General features: G+C 39.2%; 1 pseudogene; it reads right to left on the bottom strand.

Annotated features, from left to right (window-relative positions):
- Positions 1-13,896, bottom strand: part of LOC121990073 — a 44,630-nt pseudogene extending 30,734 nt beyond the window's left edge.
- Between the last annotated feature and the right edge of the window lie 9,982 nt (positions 13,897-23,878).

Raw genomic sequence — 23,878 nt, 5'->3', positions numbered from 1 at the left:
TTAGTTTTTCTTGTTTAGACTTATTCTACTTTTGACATCTGGACTTGTATTAGTTTACTTTTGGATATTGCCTATGAGTTTTATTGGATTTGTTTTACTACACGCCTGCCTAGACGGTAGAAGAGGTAAGTTGATTTTATCGTCGGATTTGAGCTTTATGAGTGTAGTGGAGTAGGACATTGGTTTTGTGCTTTATGGGTGTAGTTGAGTATGTTTGTTTTTGAGTCTTATTATTACTGTGCTAGTTTGTTAACTATTAAATTACGTGGATGTCTGTGTGTTGTGCTTATATTATTATTATTGTTCTGGCCGTGTTGGCCGATGTATATGTGGCCTAGAGGGCATTGTAGAAAAGTTTCAGATTGTCACCCGTACAAGGGTGATGTTGCCGAAATTTCTTCGGACAGGGACTTCCCCGGGGCGTGACAATTTAGTGGTATCAGAGCAGGTATACGATACTTGCTATGTGTTCTGGATTTTTGAGATTTATCTGATACCAATTTATTTGGTATCAGAGATCGGCTTACGAGTCTTGTTTTCCTTGTGTTTCGGATTTCGTGTTTTTGTCTTCTCGATGTGACTTTTCGAGTTTTGGGACCTGACAGCGACAGGACATCTCCAAGCTATAGGAGGTATGTTGGTATATGTTATCCTACCTTTTTTTGGTTAGTTTATGCTCTGTTCACTATTACAGTTTATGACATGTATTAGTATTCTTTATTAGTACCTGTCTAGTTGATATAGCATATATTTATGTGTTAGGTAAATCACTGATTATGGTAGACCTTAATAGAGATCAAGGATTATACTCTCTAGTAATTTTTCATATCATATCACCAGTAGTTTTAGCTTCTGTTACTACTAGTTGATTAGCAGATTGAGGCACATACCAGCCTCTGCTAGTATTAGCTGTGTAGTGGATAGTATCTACATATTCATGTTGACTTAGCCAGTAGTATACCATTTTATCTTAATTAATTTCATTAGTAGATAATTGATCTACTCTTGTTAGATCGGTCAGTAGAAGTTTGATTTACCATAGTTGCTTGAAGAGGATTAATGTAATCTTGATCAGTTGGAAAATGACCGATTTAGTTTTATTGGTCCGATAAGTAGAGGATTGTCATACTCTAATTTTAGAGGTTTGAATCTTTGGGTTATTTGTGCTTAGTTTGGTATCTAGAGCACATTTGAGTACATGTTTTGTACTGACGTGGAAAAGACTGAATTAGCCGGATACCGTTATCAGTTTAGTCAATCTATAGAGGATCGATGTATCCTATTCCATAGATACGTTAATTTTAGATTGTATGTACCTAGTTAGATAACTTAGAATGTCACCCTGTCGTTTTAGAATGCAAGGTTGATTGGATGCTGATTCTGTATATCTATGTGGTGTGTACATATAATTATTACGGTTTGTAGGAGTGTTATGATGGATGGTCTGATTTCATGTAGTGGGTGTATTTTTCCAGTTATGTTTATTGTGGGTTTCTAGTAGAATATACCTGAGTAGACTGATTGGTTTATTGGAGGTATCTTATCGATTTAATCTGAGTTGTGATATGTGCAGATGTGTTCGGTGTAATATTCGAGGTATCTTATTGATTATATTTGATTTGTGAATGCACTTGTGTCTATTAGGCTTTGTTGGAAGTATTACGTTGATTATACTCTTGGAATAGGTGTATATATGTCATGTGAGGTTGTTTGAGGTGTATTGTCGACTATACCTATGTTGATATATGCACACGGGTTCGGTAGGTATTGTTGGAGGTATCACACTGATTTATACCTGTGTTATGAGTGTGTTTGGTGTGTACTAATTGAATGATTATGTCGATCATACCTATGTTGTGTGTGCACGTGTGCTAGGTGTATTGTTGGTAGCATCGATGATTCTACCTATGTTGAGTGTAGAATGTGGAGTGTCTACATTACATCATTTGTTGTATTACCCTGTCAACTAATTCTCCTATTGGTGGGTGACCGCCCCACTACGATGTTGAGAGAGTTGACAATGGATTTGATTTGCTTACTAGGTTGTTATACCTTTGGCTAGCCACAATGATATGTGGTAAAGTGATCTTGTACAGTCTCTAGTTGGATAGTTAGATGTCTTGGTTACTGATGGATTATTGGTGGTGGAGCGTTGCTCCCACCTATTGTGGATTGTTTGTAGCGGAGTATCACCCACGAAGGGGGTGAAGAGATTTGACCTCCGAGATAAGTTAGCTCCGTGATTCATTGGACCTTTCCAGATCTTGGAGAGGATTGGAGCGTTAGCTTACCGTCTGACACTACCACCGTCCCTGGCAGGTGTTCATGATATATTCCATGTGTCTATGCTGAGAAGATACATACCCGACCCGACGCATGTGCTGACAAATATCTCAGTTCCAGTTCAGTCTGACGTCACTTATAAGGAGATTCCGGTACGGATTTTGGACCGGAAAGAGCGTCAGTTGCGGAACAGGACTATCCGACTTGTTAAAGTCGGATGGCAGCATCATTCGGACGAGGAGGCTACTTGGGAGCTTGAGGATACGATCCGAGCTCGATACCCCCACCTTTTCACTTGAGGTATGTGATTTAATTTACCGTTTAGCATTTATACGCTTTACCTGTTGTTACTATTTGCTGATGGTAGATAACGAAATTTGGGGACCAAATTTTTATTAGTGGTGGAGAATGTAAAATACTGGGAAAAAAATGGCGGATAATGATAAGGGAATTTTCTGGAATTTTTGGAAATTTTTTGGAAATTTTTTGGAACTCGTATGGACGAGTTTACGGGGATAAAAATGGGGCCTAGGAAAGCCTGTTTAGGCTACCCTATTTAAGCGAGAAAATGTTTATTTATTTATTTTATTTCTTTCCTTTTTCTTTTTCTCTTCACTGCGTTTTAAGCTTGACGTCGTTCCCCGACACTGTTCCCCCGCGCCTTCTTTTTTTTCCCCGATCTTCTGCCCTAACTGTTGCTATGCGACGGTTTTAATCTCCTCGCCGAACCCGATTCCCCTCGCCTCTCCTCCATTTTCCTACCTGAGCCGCCACCACAGCCGACGCCGCATGGAGAAGTGCTGACCCAGTGCCGCCGAACTCGCGTGCCCTAGTCGAATCCCTTCCACTGCCGGCACCGGTTCCTCAAGCGCCGATCGTCGAAGCACCTCTTGAAGTTTAGCCGGTGGTCGTCCCGAGCATTACGGAGTTTCTTCTCCTCTGATTGCAACCCGATCCACTTTTCTTCTCTTCTCCCTGACGTCGACGTCTTCTCCTCGCCGGCACTCTATCACCGTCGAGATCTACTGTGGGCCGACGCCGGAGCAAGGGCGTTACTGTCATCACTGTGCCCTAGGACTAGTGCTGGACCATCATTTTGATCGCCAGCCGCTAGCTTCCCTCTGCCGGTGCCCTAGATCCCACTGTCGGGTTCTTTCTTCACTGAATCCTTACGCTGTTAGGATTTGGGTTTTGGCTGTGTACGTTGTCAGCCATTTCTCTGACCACAGAAGACCACCTGCAGCTAGTCTTGAGGGGTGTCTCAGTTAGACACAAGGAACTGCCACCGTAGAGGTAATGGTTATGGTTTGGGAACATGGTTTGGAAGGAAAATTGTTGATTTGAGTTTATTTGTTCTGTTTCCAGCAGCAAATAACCCTAACTGTGCAACAAGGCCCCCCATCCAGCAGCCTTTTTGCTCAAGAATGATCGAGGATAAGGTAAGGTGTAGAGCGTTTGATACGTGCTATAGATCATGGTTTTGATTCGATTATTTTAGATAGTGTTTATGTGTCAAAGGAATTAGGTTTATGTTATGTGTTAATTAGGGTTTGCCCTATTTTTAGTGTTAGAGATCTTTATTTAGCTATTTCATTTGGATATTAGCTAAATAAAAATGTATATATTGGTGATACAGGACTTCGACGCGAGACGAGTATCTCGACGTCGAATTTGGATCGGATTGGACTTTTCGATTGGAGGCGGGTACTTTCACTTTATGTCATTTGATATGCATAATAATGTCTTTAACAAATAGCAATGATTGTGTTTTCTTATCTGTTTCAGTTGATCACTACCTGACCTGTTACATGCTTGTTTGTTTATTTGTCATGCACCTCATGTTAGTATTTACCTGATTATGCATATTTATAGAGGTAGTAACACAACCATGTTATTTATCATGTTCAGGACCTAGGGTTTTTGATACCTTATCTGATCTGTATACCTTGATTTGATTCATTTTCCTAAGGTACACATTTTATATTTATGTATGGATATTGTTATGTTGTTCAGGATTTTTGTCATGCTTAGTGTCATGCACCATTCGCATGATTGCATGCTGCGCGATCGTCTGCTCCATTATTGTTGAGCACATCGCCAGTTTCATCTTTGTCGGTGCTCCGTTGGTCCGCTCATGGGTAGCTTGACGCAGCGTGATAGCACGTCAGTTTTGCTCTGTTCGGTGCTCCGTTGGTCCGCTCATGGGTAGTGTGACGCAGCGTGGTAGCACGTCAGAGATCCCTCCCCGTCATGGTGTACCAGGAGATGAGAGAATTGCGCTCCCCCATTTATGATTTGGGGTAGGAGTATGTGTGTACTCCGACAGCATCCCGTCCACTCGGTCACTCATCAAGGGTAGTGATGGTAGAGTGCACGGTTGTTACATCCCTACCCACTCGGTCTCACCATTGTGTGTGAGATCACTGACTGGCGTCAGGGATGACTATGTCATTTGCATCATATGCATGATGCATTTATTGCTTGTGTTTGCTGCATTTACTTGCTGCATTTATATGGATGCATATGATTGACATGCATACAGGATTTATGACACTCTCGGTCTGACGACCCTGTTGTACTTATATCTTGGTCCTGGTTAGTACAGTTTTCTCCTGTTTTGTTTCAGTTGCATTTATCCTTCTTGCATCAGGAGACTGTACGCATAATTTGTGTTGATTGTTATTTTCTTTATTATGCATATCAGTTGATACCTGCTGAGTGTTGGACTCACACCCTCCTCCGTTGTTATTTTCAGGTTAATGCTGTCCGGAGAGAGTTCCAGTCGCTAGTCCCCTGCAGTCCACGAAGACGAGTGTTGCTCTTTTAGTTTTTCTTGTTTAGACTTATTCTGCTTTACACATCTAGACTTGTATTAGTTTACTTTTGGATATTGCCTATGAGTTTTATTGGATTTGTTTTACTACACGCCTGCCTAGACGGCAGAAGAGGTAAGTTGATTTTATCATCGGATTTGATCTTTATGAGTGTAGTGGAGTAGGACATCGGTTTTGTGCTTTATGGATGTAGTTGAGTAGGTTTATTTTTGAGTCTTATTATTACTGTGCTAGTTTGTTAACTATTAAATTGCGTGGATGTCTGTGTGTTGTGCTTATATTATTGTTATTGTTCCGGCCGTGTTGGCCGATGTATATGTGGCCCAGAGGGCATTGTAGAAAAATTTCAGATTGTCACCCGTACAGGAGAGATGTTGCCGAAATTTCTTCGGACAGGGACTCCCCGAGACGTGACAAGTTTAAAATAATTTTTAAGATAAAAAAAATTTAAAATAAGTTTTAATTTGAATTAATTAGATTCAAATTAGATTTGAATTAGATTTCAATTAATTTTAATTTTATTGAAAGAGGTTATTGAACCCATGTTAGATTCAAACTTAGCTTTGGGTTAATCAAGCAGGCGTCCTAAGGATAAGCTTTTAATTCAGTGGCAAGGCATACGGCCTACTTGAATATCATTAGACCACTTGCTGATGACTTTCCAAACTGTTCCCGCTCAAAAAACTTAATACTAAATTTTGGTCTAACTAGCCCATGTTTGACTGGGGTAGTTTCGGTCAGATCCACTAAGTCTAGTGCACCTGGTAGAATTCCATATTCAGCCTAGAAATGCATTCGACAAAGTTTCCTTGACATACTATCATCCCAATCCATTCCGGTGCTATGTTGTAGGGTTTGGTAAACCTTTTTCATCTAACCGTTCTAAGCAGAAAAATAATCCTAAGCCTAAGTATTGAGTTTGGTTTAATCAAGTTGGTTGGATTGTTTTTCTAATTGCTCCCCCTGAGTCATAGCTTAGATAAGTTCTATCTAAGTAATGGATTTGACTCTTAGGGACCAAGTAGTGGTTTGGTTCAATTTGTTTGGTTAAAAATTTTGTTTGAACCCATGCTTAGACTTGACTTCTAGTATTTTGACTGATTAAGGATAAGTATGGTTTGTTTGTTTGTTTGGGTTTGTAACCAAGTCCAGATTTGTTGTACACGGCTCGTTGCGATCCAAGTACCATATTTAGACACTTGGATCCCATTTCGAACATTTCCAATGTTTTCTTGAGTCGCTCGACTTGACCTTTCAAATCAGAATTTTCTTCCTCAAGTTTTTCAACTTGAGTTGAAGTTCCGAGTTGAACTTGGTTAGTCGAGTCACTCAAGTTAACTTGTTGCTTAAGGTGGTCTATTTCCTTAAGTAACAAGTTATTTTGTTTTTCAGATTTAGACAATTTTTTAAACAAACATTTAACTACCTTAAGCAAGTTAGACTTTGAATAAATCGTTACCATATTTGGATCTTCCGATCGGGGGCTTCTATCGGACTTGATGTCGATCTCGGATTCGTACTCTTCGTCGGACTCAGTCCCGGAATCTTCGTTTCTTGCCATAAATGCAAGGTGGCTCGAGTGCTCCGTTTGCTCCGCATCGGATTCGTCGGAAGAAGTTTTGTCTCATGTCGCTTGAAGAGCCTTCTTTCGTCTTGTTGATTTGGGTCCCTCTTCTTTCCGATTTGGACATTCATTTTTGAAATGTCCCTTCTTGTTGCATCCATAACAAATCATTACTGATTTGTTTTGGATCTAGTTCGGTGGAGTCTTTTTGGTGCTTCTTCTAAACTTCTTTTTAGTCAACAACCTTCGGACCATGTTGACTAATTCTTCTTCATTTGTTGAGTCTGAGTCTAGTTCGCTTTCTGACTCGATCTTCTTTTTAGATTTTGTTTCCTTGCTTGATCATGCATACAAAGCTACACCTTTCTCGACATGGCTTGTGTTAGACTGTTCGTGTAATTCTAATTCACAAAATAACTCGTCTAACTTAAGAACTGAAAGATCCTTAGAAACTTTATAAGCATCTACAATTGATGCCCACAAAGCATTCCTCGGAAAGGCGTTCAGAGCGTACCTTATAGTGTCCCGATTTTCGAGATTATGTCTGATCAGGTGAAGACCGTTGAGGATGTCCTTCAGTCGAGCGTGTAGTTGTGAGGCCGTCTCTCTAGGAAATATTTTTATATTTAACAACTTGTTTAAAAGTAGATCTCGTTTGTTTACCTTCGAGTCGTCCGTTCCTTCGTGTAGTTTGACTATCGAGTCCCACAATTCTTTGGCGTTGTCGTAGGGACCAACTCTATTCAACTCCTCCATCATGAGCCCGCATTGAATGGTATTGATTGCTTTGTAGTTCAGTTGTACCTTCTTGATCATATGAGGAGTCCATTCTTCTGGTTCTAGGGTTGTTCCATCCTTCATTGGGGGAGTATAGCCTTTCAAAACTGTGAACCAAAGCTTAATGTCGGACTTTAAGTAGCACTCCATCCTATTCTTCCAGTAACTGAAATTCTCTCCTTTGAATAGTGGAGGTCGGACCGTACTATAGCCTTCTTGATATGAATTCAACATCCTTGCAAGAAAAAGTTAAAGAACAAAATATTTCCAAGACTTTCGTCTTGGGATTAGTAGTGCTTGAAGAAAAAAATATTCTAAAAGGAAAAGAAAGAGTTTTAAAAATGCTTTGAAAATCGGTTAAGAAATTTCAGAGCTAACCTGCTCTGATACCAATTGATAGATCGTTTGAAGCGATAGAGGGGGGGGTGAATATCGCTCTTTTAAAAACTATTCTTTTCTTTCAAATCAAAGTCATGCACAGCGGAAAGTAAATAGAGACAGTTTGTTTACTTCGTTCGGAGCCTAGCTCGACTCCTACTCGAAGGCTCGCGATCCTTGACCGCACCGGTGAGCAAAACACTATAACTCTTCTTTCCGAAATTCTTCGGAAAGAAGCAGATCATACAATGGAGCAAGATAGTAACACCCTACTACCTTGCTTAAATGAATTACAAATGCAAGCTTAAAATAAATTTTACCGACAACTAAAATGAAGATATAGCTTAGGTCGACACTTCTGGATGATGTAGCTTGCTGCACAGATGAGAACGAGTCGCTTGCAGAACAATAATTTTTTATCAGAAAGTTGTTTTTGCATCTGACTTCGAGCTACAATTTATAAGAGTACTAGAAGTTCGGTCAACCGATCCCTCTTTTCGGTCGACCGAACCAGCTCCATTCCTTCCTCGATGAAGACTGCAGCTGGCTCGATCTATCGCAGTAAAAGCTCATGAATGGTTCGGTCGACTAGACATATTTTTCGATCGACCGAACAGCCTATTTCCCTTTTCGTCGAAATCAGCCGAGATCTTTATTAATGCTGCAATTAATTCTGATTGGATCGGTCGACCGATTAGCCTTTTTCCCTTTTCTGCTGATCGATGTTTGTTGACTTGGTCTTTGCTGAGTCACCAGGGATCGGTCGACCGATCTTACGATTCGGTCAACCGATCAAGCTTTGATCGGATTTTGACTTTGATCTGGTCTAAGCTGTTTGCTTTCTGATTTTGTCTGTTATGCTTTGTTCGGTCTACTGAACCACTTGCTCGATCGACCAATCCAGTCTGACCTGTAGCACAGTGTTAGAACAAAAGCTTCCTGCAACATAGATGTTAGCACACAGCATAATAATGAATGAGTTAATAAAAGAACAATAGAACTGTTCTTGATCTCAACTTGGAAACCTTCCCAGTTTCTTCAGTTGGATCAGCAACCTAGAGTTGTTCCATTCTGGAATTCGACCTCACAGTCGCTCCTCCAGTTTGTTTACCTCAACCCACCTGCCAAACTTTGATCCTCCAGATCTAGTTTAGACTTTTCACTCAGCCTTGATCGGCTCCTGAGGACTTTTCCTTCGATCTTCGACCCTCCAGACCTCTCGATCATACCACCAAGCATTGGGTCCCCTTGACCTGCTTGGATTTACACCTGGGTTCCACGATCTGCTAAGATTTCTCCGTCTAGCCTCCAACTAGGGCTTTCTCGGTTGAGTAAACATCCTGCACACTCAGTCAACTTGTTAGATCACAACAAGACTTAACTTGAACCTTTGACAACATCAAAACTCAGGCTTGATTCTGATGCAGCTTGCACCAACAATTATAAACAAGCACCAAAGTAGTGACATAAGAAATTTGATAATGTCATGAAGGAATGTGATAAATGTGTCTAATGAAAGCTATAGAGAATGCCTACGTCATCTTATGCTTATATGTAGATGACATACTTATCATTGGAAGTAAAGATAAGATAATCAAATTCACTAATTAAAGATATGTTGAACTCAAAATTTAATATGAAAGACATGGGTATAACTGATATGATTCTAGGAATCAAAATTCTTAGAATAACAGAATGACTTGTTCTTAATCAGTCGCATTACATGGACAAGATTCTTAAGAAATTCACTAAAGGTGATACTGCGTTGTCATGAACATTAATAGATACGAGTCAACATCTATCAAAAAATTGAGAAGAACGTATCTCTCAGATAAAGTACCCTCGAGTGATTGGAAGTCTGATGTACCTGATGAGTTGTACACGACCAGACTTGATCTATGCAGTAAGTAAACTGAATAGATATACGAGTAATCCCAATGTTGAGCACTAAAGAGGGATAACAAGATTACTGAGGTACTTGAGGTATACTCGTGAATATGGACTGCACTATACGAGATATCCTGCTATGATTGAAGAATACTGTGATACGAGTTGAATATCTGATATAAAAGACTCTAAGTCTACGAGTGGATATGTATTCACTCTTGGAAGTGCATTAATTTCGTGAAAATCATCTAAACAAATTATAATAATTATATCTATGATGGAATCTGAGTTTGTAGCTCTTGACAAATGTGGTGAATAGGCTGAATGACTACGACAATTCTTAAAAGATATTCCGAGATAGCCGAAACCGATATTGGTAATTTGCATACATTGCGATAGTCTATCAGCAATTGGTCGGCACAGAGCCATCTGTATAATTGTAAGTCTAAGCATATATGTTGTAGATATAATACCATTAGACAACTACTCTCAATGGGAGTTATCACGGTTAAACATGTGAAATCAAAGGATAACCTAACAGATCTATTAACCAAAGGGTTAAACAAAGAGTTAGTAGCAAGCTCATTGCGAGGAATGGCTTGATGCCTATAGGAAATGTTGGTGCAAAGGAAACCCAACCTATGCATATTAGAGATCCCAAGAACTTGGTTCAAAGAGATAACCTAATTGTACCGACAAAGTTACTCACTATGGGGGAACAACCCAATATATCAGTGAAGGATGGAGGTTAAGCACATGACTTTTAATGATCCAGTAAAGTAATATGGAATACTCTTAAGAGATCACTTATGTGAGAAAGAAGTAGGGTCACTTTGAAGAGAATTAGAGGCATAATTCTTAGAGCTTCTCACGGAACCAAGCATGTTCATAGCCAAGAATGAACACGCTCATGAGAACTGAATTGTATCAGGAAGAGTTTTGAGTGAGGTTTGTCAATGCTTACACAGATGGCAAAACAGTTCAAGGACATCATATCTACTGTTAGCTAATATGTAAATAAATCTTCACAAGCGAAGGTTCAAAGGGTAAAACATACCTATCCAATACTAGACTCAACTGCTGAATGCTATCACATACCCTATTTTTCATTCATGTGGGGGATTATTGGAAATATGAATGGAATAAAGAGATGGAGATGAAGAGACTCTATTACAAATGGATTTTTAGTATCACATTAGAAGTCTCTTGGCTTTATTGTCAGTTTAAATTATGGCACATGTATTGATGTTGTAAACATATGAAAGGGGAGAGACTTTCTCACTTATGGGTGCGTAGGGGTGGGTGCAAATCTAGAGCTCAGATTGTACTGAACTAAGGTTAACTTATGTGTGAGTACGACCGGACAAGATTTGCCCAAGCGAATAAACCAATGTTTTGTCACATTTTTTTGCTGCTCAGGTGAAACAGATGAATTAATTTTAATTAATTCAATTCAATTCAATTGAAACTGTCGACAATTAATGACAATAAATGATCATTAATTCATTCAATTTAAACTGTCGACAATTAATGACAATAATAATCATTAATTCATTCAATTGAAACTATCGATAATTAATGACAATAAATGACTATTAATTAATCTAATTAAAACTATCGACAATTAATGGCAATAAATAACCATTAATCAGCCATTTATTACCACTAAAGGTTGAGCCCATGTATAAGGAGCTCAGATCTGGAGCAAAAGAGAGAGTGTGAGAGGACTCGAGTTCACCCTGTGTTCTCCCACAAAAACTCTCTCAGTCATGCATTCGTTTGAATAAAGTACTCATAATAGCACTCGAATGCATTCTCAGTTCGCCACAAACAACCATTGCTTGGTTGTGTGTGTGTGGTTTTGCCATTGGATCCTGAGAAACAGACAATTCGAAAGAACCTCGAAGCACAGAGATGGGCGAATTTGTTTCAAGAAAATTGCGTTGGGCACATGCCTCGATATCTTACTTAGCGAATTCCCTTCCTAACTCGGCGATCAACTCACGATTCGACTACACACCGCATCAACTCCATAACTTGAACCACTGGAAGCTTAGCAAAACCAATTCCGTTGGCAGCCTAAGATTATCTGTTCAAATTATCTCAACAGATAAATTAAAATTTATTTTATGTAATTTTAATTTAGTAATTTTTTAAAATATCTCTCACAATAAATTATCCAATATTAATAGTCTTGTTGCATGCTCCAACTACGTACGTATTAAACCCTGATCTTCTGTGAATTTGTCAAACGTCTTAGCATTGAACCATGCCGAGTGCATAGTTGAACAGACGATGAGAATTAATAAACATCAAGGCAGAACTAATGGCAAAAAATGATAACCTTGTATTATATAAATACATAAATGTGTGTTTTATTTCGAGGGGAATGTATATCTTTAGCTTTTCTATTTTTAGTAGTCCACTACATAAAATTTAAGCATCAGAATTAAAGATTTAATTATCAGAAGGGTTTTGCTTAAAATAACTTATGTCATCCTCAAAGATTATTCTTGCATGTAAGTTACACCACTCTATACAAATTTAACTACATATCTACCCCAGCAATCACCATATTGGTAGACCTCTGTGTTATTATTACTTCCATTCTAGTATCCATCTTATTTATAAATTTTAAAAGCATTAATTACATAATTTAGAGAGGTTTTTCAAGAATAAATCATTAATGGAGAAATGTTTGAAGTCTCATGTTAACTCGTCGAATCAAATACTTAAACTGGACTACACAATGTGTTGTTTAATGATGTTTAATAGGATAGTGATTATCCTACAGGCTTAATGAGAATGAGAGTTTGAGGAGGAGAATGCAAGAAGAGATTATACCATCCTTAAGATTTTTCTAAAAATAAAAAGAAACATAATTCCTCAAATAATTATGCACATGTTTATATGAACTCCTGACCTTAATACTTAAAAAAAAAAAAAAAAAATACTACGAATACCTTAAATAATAAAAAAGGTGAAAATTACTCAAATACCTAAAATATCAAAATAATAATAAAAATCTATGGATCCTCCTCCATATAGGGACCCAACTAGTAGTTGTTGGACTTTGAGAACTTTCGTTGATGAGCATGACATCGTGGAAGGTAGAGGGGAGTGGTGCCCCCCTCCCCCAATTTTCTTTAGAAGAGGGGTTTAGTACCTTAAATTCTTTTTAGAAGAGAGGTTTAGTACTTAGTTGACCCCACATTCTTAACATTGAACCCAACATTGTCACCAGGAAGAACCTCTTGCAGTGCCTCGTGATGCATCTCCACTGACTTGACCTCAGTGATCAGACCGTTAGGGCCAAAAGTGACAACCATGCTTAGTTAAGCACACGGCCAGTCTCAAATCTCCCAACAGGGACAGTTCCAATACTTCCAATCTTGTAGACATCCTGAAGAGACAAGCGAAGGGGCTTGTCAGTGGGTCTCTTTGGCTCGTGAATTAAGTCAAGGGCCTCAAGAAGGGCCGGACCCTTGTACCAATCCAGGTTGGTAGACCTCTCAATCATGTTATCACATTCAAAACCAGAAATGAGAACAAAAGGAATCTTGTCAGGGTTGTAACCAACTTTCTTGAGGGAAGAGGACACCTCCTTGTTGATTTCATCATATCGTGCCGTTGAGTACTTTGGGGTGGTGGCATTCATCTTGTTGCAGCAACAAATCATCTGTTTTACACCAAAGGTGAGAGCAAGAAGGGCATGTTCTCGTGTCTGCCCATCCTTTGAAATGCCTGCCTCAAAAATACCAGTAGTAGAATCAATAATGAGAAGAGCACATTCTACCTGAGACGTTCCAGTGATCATGTTCTTAATGAAGTCACGATGTTGGGTGCATCAATAATAGTGCAGTAGTACTTTGTGGTCTCAAACTTCCAAAGAGCAATATCAATGGTGATACTACGCTCCCGCTCAGCCTTAAGCTTGTCGAGAACCCAAGCATATGTGAAAGACCTTTTATTCATCTAAGCTGCTTCTTCCTCAAACCTTTCAATCTCACGCTTATCAATACCCCCAAGCTTGTAAATAAGATGACCAGTTGTGGTCGATTTTCCAGAGTCAACGTGGCCAATGACCACAATGCTTATGTGAACCTTTTCCTCTTTTAAGAAATGAGTTTCTCTTGGCAACATGGGGCTGATCTCAAAGAACCACCCGGGCATGATGGCCAAGAGGTCATCCTTCACTGAACCCAAGGATCCGTTCGTTCTCGCCTCACCAACTGCCTCCGCATTCACCGTCTGCTAGAAGGCAATGACAGCATTCTCAACAGCCTCCTTGACACGAATAGAACCTAAGGATAAAGGTTCTTCCTCTTCAACTTTTCCGTCAATGGCACCTTCGTTGAGAGAATTATCAATACTTGAAACCTGCAACACACCGTCACCAATTTTATCAACAACTTCATCCATCTCATCGTCGTCATAGATTGGGTCACCTAGTATTTCAATCTTATCATCGTCTCCGCTACCTCCTACGATCGTATGATTGGGAGAGTAGAACTGATCATAATCTGGGTCGTCCTGAATCTTGCCACAACTGGATTTATCTTATTCTACCCGTCAATCCTTAGAAATCAATAAACTCTGACAATCACTAAAAGTCTCAAGGTCATCACCATATAATACATCGTCAACTTCTTATTCCAAATCATCTTTGAATCTGTCAAGGTCATCTTGGGCGTCAAATCTATCGTCCTCCGTGGCAAAACCTAATTGTCCTTGGAACTTCGTTTGTGTGTACCCAAATGGAATAAAGTGATCTTTAATCTTTTTCTTCATCATCTCCCAATCTTTGATCTTGGTTTTACCTTGTTTGTCTCGTAAGTGACATAAGTGCTCTCACCACACCAAAGCTTGATCCTTGAGTCAGATGGCAATCAGCCTCACCATCATCTGATCCAGTACTTGCTTATAATAGAAAACCCGTTCAATTTTGTTGATCCAATCAATAACATTCTCTGCCTGCGACGTACCATAAAATTTGGATAGATTAACTCAAAGTCTAAGATCAACTCGAAGTCTGAGATCTCCTTGTTGATCCTCTCGACCAGTGTATGACGATCTTCACGAATTCACACAATTTATATTAGGTGATGGGATAAACTACGACTTATCTCTGTAAATTATACCAAATTAAATCTACAACTTCCCTCTATAAATCCTCATCACGTCTTGGGTGCTACGACCACGTTGCGAGGCTTCCTCAGCCAGAACCTGCCTCGCATGACCACGAGCACCACGACGACGACCTTCCATTGGATATGACGCTCAACTTCCTCAAATCAAAACCTGCCAATTTTGATACCAACTGATGTCGAACAAGAAATCGATTATCCGATGTGCTTGATGAAAAGGGGGTTTAAGGAGAATGCAAAAAGAGATTACACCATCCTTCAGGTTTTATCAAAAAAAAAAAGGAATATTATTCAATAATGGAGGATTAAATACTTAAACAACTATACAAATGTTTATATAGACTTCAAACCTTAATACCAAAGAAAAGAACTAAATCCTAATATATAGACTCCAATTTCCTAACTTGTACATAATGGAAAGGAATCCTAATAAAAATTGAAAAAGACTCCTAATTCTAAAATCCCTCATGGACTCAAAATAAAAAAATATATAAAAAGACAGAAATTACTAAAAATACCTAAATACCAAAAAATCCTAAAATACCAAAAATACCTTAAATACCAAAAAAGTGAAAATTACCAAAAATAAAAAAATACCTATAATAATAATAATAATAATAATAATAATAATCCTGCCCAGAAACTGAGTCAGATAGACCGCCGGGTGAGGTAAATGGAATGTTGACCGAGTCGCGATGTCCCGGAGGGGGGTGCGCTGAGATGGCTTATATGTTGACCAAGTCATCAGAAGTCATCTGGTCAACGCTACCTACAGCTAGCGACCGGGTCACCCCGATCCCTGGTACCCCGATGCTCAAGGCAGATCCAACGAATATATAAGTAACATACTAGTACTAGAATAATCAAATGAAGGGAGAGTGAGTACTGAAAACGTACTCTGGCCCAAGGAGGCGCCCTCAGATAGGACGCTGCTCGAGTTATCGTGACTCGGAAGAGCAGATGACTAGGAGCAGGCTGAAAAAATTGATCTAACGACGAGGAACCGGACGATACAGCACGAATCCTGATGCGACCTCAGCACGCAGACCGAGTTATGACATCAGTGCACAGACCGAGACAAGACATCGGCACACAGGCCGGAATATGAAATTGGCATGCAGGCTAGAATTATATAATAACGGCACGCAAGCCGGAACATGACACGCAAATCAGATCAATGCGAAGGTCGGTACATAGCACACACACAAATTGGCGCGAAGGCCAGAGCACAACGGAAGTGGAACGCCATTAGATCGGCCACCATAGGGTCTATGGCCACATAGCCGAATCGATGCTTAAGAGCAGCGACAGGAGAGGGGGTTCCGGCGAAGCCGGCAGCAAAGGTGCAGGTCCCGACTGTCAGTGTAAGGGGAGGCGGTGCCTCGTTGGCTGATTCCGACGCTGCTCGGTAGAGGGAAAGGCAGTGTGCATGGTAGGAAAGAGCTGCTGGCTGGCTAGGCTACTGGTCGACGAGACTGCAACGGCGTCTGTGACAGTAAAGGCGCGCGGAGAGGAGACGAGGCCAGGAGTCGGCGGCGTTTGCTGTAGCATGGTCGTCGGGAGAAGAGGGGTGGCTTGGAGGCGGCTCCGGCGAGAGGTGAGGAGAGAGAGGGAGAACAGAGAGAGGATGGCTTCGGCGTGGGCGTCGGCGATGCACGAGCGACGACGAGAGAGGGGGAAGAAGCTCCTCCCTTGGTTCTTGGTGGTGGCGGCAGAGAAACCCACGAAGAAGGAAGAAAACCCCCCTGTTCGTGTCCATGGCACTAGGAGGAGAAGAAGAGGTGTCGCGGTCGGCGCCAGCGAGGAGCTAAACATGTGGGAAAGAAGACATTAGGGAAAAGAGGAGGGGCAATTAGATCTTTTCACATATAGAGGGTTTTGGGGTGTTTTTGGCACTGTTCATCATGTTGAGGGCACCTTTTTTCTGCATTTTTTGTGTCCGTCGCCAAGAAGGGGGGCCAGCCTCTTTCCCTCACGTTAAGCTCCTCGCCGGCACCAGCCGCCACGGCTCTTCTTCTCCTCCTAGCACCATCGACACGAACAAGGGGTTTTTACTTCCTTCTTCATGGGTTTCTCTGCCACCACCACCACGAACCAAGGGAGGAGCTTATTCCCCCTCTCTCGTCGTCGCTCGTGCACCGTCGACGTCCATGCCGGAGCCATCCTCCCTCTGTTCTCCCTCTCTCTCCTCTCCTCTCGCCGGAGCCTCCTCCAAGCCACCCCTCTTCTCCCGACGACCATGCTACCGCAAACGCCGCCGACTCCTGGCCGTCGTCTCTCTCCACTCGCCTTTACTGCTGCAGACGCCGTTGCAATCTCATCGACCAGCAGCCTAGCCGGCCAGCAACTCTTTCCTACAACGCACACTGCCTTTCCCTCTACCAAGCAGCGTCGGAATCAGCCAAGGAGGCACCGCCTCCCCTTACACTGACAGTTGGGACCTGCACCTTTGCTGTCGGCTTCGCCGGAACACCCTCTCCTGTCGCTGCTCTTAAGCACCGATTCGGCTATTGTGGTCGTAGACCCTATGGTGGCCGATCTAATGGCGTTCCACTTCCGTTGTGCTCTGGCCTTCGCGTCAATTTGTGTGTGTGCTATGTCCCGACCTTCGCATTGATCTGATTTGTGTGTCATGTTCCGGCTTACGTGTCATTATTATTATTTCGGCATACGTGCCAATTTCATATTCCGGCATGTGTGTCGATGTCTTGTCCCAGTCTGCGTGCTGATATCATAACTCGGTCTGCGTGCCGAGGTCGCATCAAGTTTTGTGTCACTGCGTCCGGTTCCTCGTTGTTAGATCCATCTTTTCAGCCTGCTCCTAGTCATCTGCTCTTCCAAGTCATGAAAACTCGAGTAGCATCCTATTTGAGGGTGCCCCCTGAGCCAGGGTATGTTTTCAGTACTCACTCTCCCTTCATTTGATTATTCTAGTACTAGTTTGTTACTTATATATTCGTTGGATCTGCCTCAATCATCAGGATACCAAGGACCGGACAACCCGGTCGCTGGCTGCAGGTAGCGTTGACCAGAGGACTTCTGATGACTTGGTCAACATAGAAGTCATTTCAGCACACCCCCCTCCGGGACATCACAACTCGGTCAACATTCCATCCACCTCACCCGGCGGTACATCTGACTTAGTTTCCGGGCAGGATCAAATAATAATAATAATAATAATAATAATAATAATAATAATAATAATAATAATAATAATAATAATCTACGGATCCTCCTGCATCATTTAGTAGCTAATTAATTAGTAGTTTTTTTTACCTTGTCAATCTGAACACTACTAGAATAATGCTCTTTAAGGGTACACATAAACACGCTTATAGTATACTTTTAATGACACTGAAACTATGGTAATATTACCGAAAAATGCATTGCAATATGATATCATCTTAAGCCCTCCGGTATTCCTAACATTTGTACAATGTCATTATAAAATATCTATGTTAACTTCAAAAGTATCTTAATTCTAAAGATATACTGTCAATCAAAAATATCAGGAAAAATATTTGAAGAACATTTATGTATGTGTCATTAAATTTAAATGTTAATTTATATTGATAATTTTAAATGTCCGTAATGATAATTTATAAGGTTATTTAAAGATCTTACATTAACTCATATATAATGACACTATTAAATTTCATTTATAATAATTTATAAAGACATTAAAAATTATCACCGATATGCATTCATAATATATAATATTAATTCAAAATTTACGCATCATCATAATTCATCCACTACATAGAATATAAAATATTTTCAAAATAAAATTTAAAGAGATAAAAAATAATTTGTATTCATCTAGTAATCATTTGAGTCAAATTCACAAATTATACAATACTAATGATAATGTTTATATCCAAAACTAGCTATACACTAGTAAAGTATACTTAGAAATTAAATTTTAGACTAACAAAATCTTGTAATAAAAAACTAAATTAATTTACTATGAATCATTTTCAACTATCATATTATAAGTCAAATTCAAATATATGTCACCTACAAATACGATGCAATATTTGTATAAGTAAAATAAAATAATAAAAGTATAAAGTTATTGAAAATAATTTAAAATATTGAATATCATAACAAACTAGAAATAGATAAAGTATCATTATGGTTGGGAACTAAAGACATATTTTCAACATGTGAATATTACCTTGCACTAGTTAATATAAGAACTATTAAGACAAAATAAAATAAAAGAATAACTAATTGATAATAATTGCAAATTTCTTTTAAGTTTGATTTCAAAGAGTAAGCACATGATTAAAGGCATGCATATTCATGTAAAACATATCATAGTAAAGTAACTAAACATTTGAGCTTCCTCATTGAAGTATCAGAACCAAAGTAAATGAAATTGCAACAGTTTAGAATAAAATTTTCAATAAACAGTGTTCTAGTGAACATGAGCTACTAACACAGTGAACATGCCAAAGATAACATCCTCTATAAATGCAAAAGAAAATGCTACAAACTAGGGAAAAATTAGGATGCTAAGTACTATTTGGAACTCATGAATCTTCACCGATCATAAACTAGTGTGCAAACACAATATCTTTTGGAAATGTTTAATATTAATGATTCAAATGAAAAAATCTTAACAGTACTCTTGTTTTTTTTTTTTGTTGATCATGAACAACCTCTCTCAAAATAAATATATTGAGGCCGGATAAGATTGCGATTATTCTGTGAATTGAGGGTGAGGAAAAAATAAGAAGAAAAATCGTTGTCCTCTAAATATTTCTGAAAAAAATTATATTATTTAATAATCGAGTATTAATTCTTTTTATAGTAAATATATATTTATATAGACTTTAAACCCTAATACATAAGAAAAGCAATAAATCTTAATATAGACCACAATTCTAAATTGTAAAGAAAGGAAAGGAAAGGAATCCTAATAAAAAAGGGAAAAAAAGACTCTCAAATCGACTCAAAATATAAAAATATAAAAATATAAAAAGATATAAATTACTAAAAATACTTAAAATACTAAAAATACCTTAAATCCTAAAAAACTAAAAATTATCATAAATAATAATAAAAAATTCTACGAAACCTCCTGTATCAGTCATCCCGAGTTGAAAAAACTTGTTCTCGAGTTTAGAATAGTGCAGGTGATAGTCTAGAAAGACAATCATCTAATACCAAATCAGTAAAATCTACTAGCAATTACTTTGAAAATCCTTGACCACCCACTGATGAGCACAACATCAAAGTGCTTCTTCACCAAGTCTTAGGTGACGTGTCTCAAAATATTCCAACTGATCGAAACCAGGGTGATCAAAACCAAGGCATCTCTCATTTATAAGCAATTCCTTACGAGGTTGAACGATTACACTTGCCATATTGCCAGCACTATATAAACCCATTGCCAAATACCAACAGCAGCTAGTGACATCTGATAAGAAAAATAGATGAGTCAAGGACACAAGGAGAATAAAAATAAGTTTTTCACACATCTATTCATTGATCATTACATCTCCTATTTATAGGCTAATACATCACATATTAATAAAACCCACTAACTCCACTAACACTACAACATTAACCACTAACACCACTACAACATTAACCACTAACTCCGCTAACACCACCACTAACTCAACATGTCAACATATTCACCCACTAACACATTAATTTTATCAACAATCCCTCCCTTAAACTGATATTTCAAATGTAATAATCAGTTTAAAAAGAGTCAAACTTTTAAACTCAATGTAGAAACACCAAGTAGTTTTCTGAGCTTTTGAAACATAGTAAATTTAAGAGGCTTGGTTAGTATATCAGCAATTTGATCCTCGCTTCTGTAGTAAACAAGATTAATGACTTCATCATTTGTGAGATCTCTCAGGAAATGATACCTCACATCTATGTGTTTACTTCGACCATATAGCACTGAATTTTTAGAAAGTTTTATTGTCGAATTGTTGTCACAATAAATCTGAATAGGTCCATCCTCTTTGAAATACAATTATGTAAGGATCTTCTTTAGCCAAATAGCTTGACAAGCACAAGATGTTGCAACAACAAACTCAGCTTCCGTGGATGATAATGTAACGATTGATTGTTTTTTCGAAGACCATGAAATAGCTCATGTACCCAACATAAAAATGTACCCAGATGTACTTTTTTTATCATCTAGATCTCCTGCATAATCACTGTCTGTCAAACCAAATAGATCTGACTTTTCTCCCTTTTTATAAAACAACCCAAACTCTTTAGTACCTTGCAAGTATCGAAAAATTCTTTTTGTAGCTAAAAGATGCATTTCTTTAGCCCAATCCATGTATCTACTAATCATACTTACAGCATACATAATATCAGGTCTCGTCGCTGTCAAATACATTAAACTCCCAGGTATTATTTTTTTCAATTGATGTAATTTCATCATCCATAGCTTTTCTCCATTTTAATTCTTTAACAGCCACTTCAAAGATAGTGGGGTCACAATCTGAAAACAAAGCAAAATGTGTAAGAGGATCATCACCTTGATCAAGTCCAATCATCTCATAAGCAGACATCCATGTTGTTCTTCTTCGAAAACGTTGTGGCCTTTGTGATTCTGTTTCAACGGAACTTTAATCTGCTATAGGAATATTTTGAGAGACATCTGTTGGTGCGGTTAGCACTAACGGTCTAACTCAGGTTTTGATGAATGACAAATCAGATTAAGTTAGGTTTGTTGTGATCTAACACTCTGACCGAGTGTGCAAACGAAGTCCAGACAGGTCGACGGGCTGACCGGATGTCTGGCACGAAGTCCAAGCGGGTCGACGGGCTGACCGGACGCTTGGCGAGAAGTCCAGCTAGGTCGACGGGCTGACCGGATAGCTTGCGAGAAGTCCAAGTGGGTCAACGGGCTGACCGGACGCTTGGCGAGAAGTCCATACGGGTCGAAGGGCTGATCGGAGGTCTGGCAGGTAAGTAAGGTAAGTCACTGGAGGGGAGTGACTGTGAGGACGCGTTCCCGGGTAGGGAACATTAGGCGTCGATCCGGCTTAGATCCATTTCGGATATCTAAGTCGAGATCGTGACTAGATTCCGGTCTCGGAAAGACGGAATCTAAGTCATACTCTTTTTTGGTTATCTATATTGGGTAGAGTCTCCTTTTGCTTGTATGATTACCTTTCCTTTTCCCATAATAGAAATTGTAGAGTTGTCGCCAAATTTGACAGAACTGCAAAAGGATTCATCTAAGTCTGAAAATGTATCCTTTTCTCCACACATGTGATTGTTGCAACTTGTATCTAAATACCATATATTCCGTTGAGTTTTCTCTTTCTCATGGCATACCATTAAAAGGGGTGCTTCTTCTTCTTTTGCAAAGTTAGTCTGATCTCATTTTGTTTCTTCAAATTAGTATAACATTCTGATCTATAATGGTCATACCTATGGCATCGGTAACATTCAACATTAAACTTGTATGCTGACCTTGTTCTATTAGTTGTAGAATAATAGCCTCTACGCCCTCTATCCTTTCTTTCAAAATAACTTTCTTGGTGTTGATTTTGTTGTTGGTTCTCATGATCATTATTGTCTCTACCTCCTCTTCCTCGTCCTCTGCCTCTTCCTCGTCCTCTATCACTTCTACCATTTGTAGAGTGATTTTCTAATAAAGCCTTCAATGCTTGCTCCTCTTTTTCACATTGATTGATTTTCTGCTCATGTACTAATAATGAACTTTGTAATTCATCAATCGAAAGTAGACTTACATCATTTTCTTCTTCAATGGCATAGACAACAAAATTAAATTTTGGTGTCATAGATCGAAGAATTTTTTCGACGATAAGAACATCCTGTGTCTTGTCGCCAAGGATCCGCATTTTGTTAACAATTGCCATCGTTCTTGAAAAATCATCTGAAACTGATTCTCCTTATTTCATTCGGAGCATTTCGAACTCCGAACGAAGTGCTTGAAGCTGCTTCCTCTTAGCTCTTGTTGTACCTTGGTACTTTTTTTTCATAGAATCCCAGATATCTTTGGCGGTATCCTTGCAGAGAATGGTTTCCAAGATTGAATGATCAATTGCTTGGAAGAGATAATTATTTGCTTTAAGATCTTTCAATTGTGCATCTATTAGCGCAGTACCTTCTATTGGTTCTGCTACTCAAGAAATCATGACCATCCAATATTCTTTAGATCTTAAAAAATTCTCCATGAGTATGCTCAAATGGTCATAGTGATCATCAAATAGAGCAATGGCAGGTTGTACAAAACTTTCGGAAGACATAACTCTCTTCGAAACCTCGTCTAATACCACTGATAAGAAAAATAGACGAGTCGAGGACACAAGGAGGATAAAAAATAAGTTTTTCACACATCTATTCATTGATCATTACATCTCTTATTTATAGGCTAATACATCACATATTAATAAAACCCACTAACTCCACTAACACTACAACATTAACCACCAACTCCACTAACACCACCACTAACTCAACATGTCAACATATTCACCCATTAACACAATAATTTTATCAACAGCATCTCAATGCAAAGGACTAGTCACTTGTTGAAGTATAGAGAAGGCTTCTAGAAAAACGTATAAGCCTCATTGAGCAGTCCCTCATCTAACTTTGCTTTCCCTGATTCCATTAGATCCTTCACTTCTGAACATGATGGAACATAATGCTTTACTGCTGTTTAGAGATTCAAAATATTTGAGGCTTGGAAGGGTGATGAAGCATCAAAATCACACCTTCTCGTAGCATCCACAACTAGCACGGCACCATCTGCTAAATGAAGTGCAGCAGTCATTTCATCTGAAAAAATTCGCGTGGCCAAGCATGTTCATTATGTTACAAAGATACGACTTTACATTGCTATCCTCAAGCACAATAGGCATTGGCACGGCCTGGATCGAGATCTTCCTCTTCTGCTCATCGATCCTCGTGTCAGTATATCTCATATGCCGCTCACTTTGAGAGTCAAAGGGGGAGATCTCGTGGATCTGCTCAACCAGCTAGCAAGTCCATGA

The sequence above is a fragment of the Zingiber officinale genome, chromosome 6B (genome assembly GCF_018446385.1).
Source record: "Zingiber officinale cultivar Zhangliang chromosome 6B, Zo_v1.1, whole genome shotgun sequence".
Taxonomy (NCBI): Eukaryota; Viridiplantae; Streptophyta; class Magnoliopsida; order Zingiberales; family Zingiberaceae; genus Zingiber; species Zingiber officinale.
The sequence above is the reverse complement of the archived record's forward strand: the minus strand, read 5'-3'. Positions and strand labels throughout refer to the sequence as shown.